Raw genomic sequence first — 3,364 nt, 5'->3', positions numbered from 1 at the left:
TGTGTCATGTCTTTACAAGAGCAAATGATATTGGGGGTATTTTAGAGGCTGCCACCATCGATGTTTTTTGGATCCATTGGCAAAGACTCCATGGATTTTCTGACTACTTTCTAGGAGCAACTTTACTTCTTGGGTCTTGGGGGCCAGAGTGGTCGACTTTATTGCTCACCAGTTTTATGGATAAGCCAGACAGTGATGGAACTCCTACTTACAGACCAGGCCAAGTGGTTCACCACTATTGTCATAGGCTAAGTTCTCAAAGGCCTTTCTATCTAGACACATCCCCAAGAGCGTCAAAGACCGACTCTAGGATCAGTTTACATAGTTGGAGAAGGGTTACATGACCGTCATCAAGTTTGAGGCCAGATTCTATGAGATATCCCATTATGCTAGTATGATTTTACCCATTGAGGAGGAGAGAGTTTGATATTTTGTGCTTGGTTTGAGGCCCCACTTGAGATTGGGAAAGGAGCATTTGGTTTCTACGGGCTGCTCTTTCCTTCTATTTGATGGACCATGCCCGTACCATAGATATTATTCATTTCTAGGCCCAAGGGGGAAGCGATAAGAGGCCCTGGAATTAGGGATTATTTAGTGGGTCCATTCTAGGGGCTAGGATAGCTATAACAGGCCCTGCTAGCAGTTCTAGCATGATAGGTACCAGCAGGGCCAGTCCATCCAGGTGGTTCAGGCAGCCCTGCAAGCTGCAGGGGGTAGTTATCCCCATTCGGGGGGTTCTACCACAGGATAGAGTTCGAGAGGATTAGGTCCACTTTCTTTCTATCGCAGACAAGTTATCCCAAGATGCTCCACTTTGGGGTGTTATGAATGTGGTTCACTAAATCACTATGCCAGAGAGTGCCCCTACCAAGCTAGACCATTGGCAGCAGTACTACATCTACCTAGAGGCGAAGATTAGGGCTAGGGCCGTGATAATAGCCAATAGGGTATTCAAGGATGTCCCCGGGGAGGCAGGATGGGTGGTAGGTTAGATAGATGTGTTGAAGGATGAAATGTCTATTTTTATGCTGCTCCTACTAGGGTGGAGGCCAAAGGCATCAGATGATGTTATCATGGGTACTATCCTTATTTTTCAGCAGACTGCTTCAGCTTTATTTGATCTATTTTCCATGTATTCTTATATGTCTATATATTTTGCTCCTCGTCTGGTTATTATTTATGAGTCATTTGAGGTGTCGTTGCATGTTTTGACCCCAGTTGGGGATTATTTAGTAGTGGATCAGGTTTGTAGATCTTGTGTGGTGACTATTCAGGGGCATGAGACCCGGGCAGATCTTATTTTACTTGATATGCTGGACTTTGATATTATTCTAGGCATGGATTGGATATCCCCTCACTATTCAATTTTGGACTATTATTCCAAGACCATTACTTTAGCCATGCATGGCATTTCTCCGGTCTTATGGCAGGGTGCTTATAACCGCTTGCCGATGGGGATTATATCCTTTATGCGGGACCAACTCCTAGTTGCTTTCATATGTTTGGCCTACTTAGCATATGTATGTGATGTGTATAGCGAGGCCTTTTCTATTGATTCAGTTCCTGTAGTCTAAGATTTTGCTGATGTCTTTCCTACTGACCTACCTAGCCTACCCTAGAGAGAGATATTGACTTTGCTATAGATGTGGAGCCGGGCACTAAGCCTATTTCTATTCCACCTATCGTATGGCCTCTACAGAGCTCAAGAAGCTCAGTGTGCAGCATGAAGATCTCCTAGGTAAGGGATTTATTCGTCCGATTGTGTTGTGATGAGGTACTCATGTCCTGTTTATTAAGAAGAAGGATGTGACTATGCGGATGTGTGTTGACTACAGGCAGCTGAACAAGGTGATAGTAAAACACCATTACCCATGCCTCGTATTAATGCTCTATTCGACCAGCTATAGGGTAATGCCGTATTTTCTAATATTGTTTAAGGTCCAGCTACAAATAGTTGAGGATTACAGCTTTCGACATTCCTAAGACTACTTTTTGAACTCGTTATGGCCATTACGAGTTCCTTGTGAAGTCTTTTGGGCTTACTAATGCTCCTGTAGCCTTTATGGACCTTTTAACTCATGTAATCGGGCCTTATCCTGACTCCTTCATGATCGTATTTCATTGATGATATACTAGTATACTTGTGGAGTAGAGAAGAGTATGCACAACATTTGAGGATTGTACTCTAGACTTTAAAAGATCAACAACTTTATGCCAAGTTCTCAAAGTGCGAGTTTTGGTTGGAGTCTATGGCATTTTTGGGATACGTGGTGTACAAGGAGGGCATCATGGTAGATCTGGCAAAGATTGAGGCTATTCATAGTTTGGCTAGGCCCACATCTGTTATAGATATTTAGAGCTTTGTCGAATTGGTTGGTTATTACAGGAGCTTTATCGAGGGTTTCTCCACCATTGCAGTCCTACTGACCATTTGACCCGTTAGGATTTCCCCTTTGTATGGTTTAAGGAGTATGAGTTAAGCTTTTGGAGTCTCAAAGAATTGCTTACAACCGCTCCTATTTTAACTCTTCCAGTTGAGGGCGAGAGTTTTTCAGTATATTGTGATGCTTCTGGTGTATTTCTTGTGTGTGTTCTGATGCAGCAGGACCAAGTTATTTCTTATGCTTCTAGACAGTTGAGAGCGCACAAGTGCAATTACCCCACTCATGATTTAGTATTAGCAGTGACAGTTTTCGCTCAAGATGTAGAGGCACTACTTATAAGGGGTCCATTATGAGATATATACATATCACTACAGCCTACAATATATTATGAGTCAGAAGGAGCTTAATTTTAGACTGCGGCGCTGGATTGAGCTTTTAGCAAATTATGACATCTCTATCCTCTACTATTCGGAAAAGGCAAATATGTTAGTGAACTCCTTGAGATGGAAGGCGGGGAATATAGGTAGTTAAGCTTACTTTCCTGCCGTGGAGCGACACCTAGCCTTAGATATCCAGTCTTTGGCTAATAGGATGGTCAGGTTAGACATATCAGATTTTGGACCAATTTTTGGTTTTTGTGGGAGCTCGGTCATCTCTATTGGATCAGATTTATGGCCGACACTTTAAGGATGGTACATTGGTAGAGCTTTGAGAATTGGTATTATGGGGCGAGGGTGGTCAGGCTTCTATAGATTTAGATGAGGTACTATGGTTTGATGGTCGCCTTTGTTGCTAGAGTTGGCCATCATTTATCATTGCCAAGAGGGCCATCATTTATCATATCATTGCCAAGAGGGCCATCATTTATCATATCATTGCCAAGAGGGTCATCATTTATCATTGCCAATAGGGCCATCATTTATCATATCATTGCCAAGAGCTCGGGTTGATCTTAGCATGGTATTTTATCCACAGACCAA

Source organism: Solanum dulcamara, chromosome 6, assembly GCF_947179165.1.
Source record: "Solanum dulcamara chromosome 6, daSolDulc1.2, whole genome shotgun sequence".
Taxonomy (NCBI): domain Eukaryota; kingdom Viridiplantae; phylum Streptophyta; class Magnoliopsida; order Solanales; family Solanaceae; genus Solanum; species Solanum dulcamara.
This window is presented reverse-complemented; position numbering follows the sequence as displayed.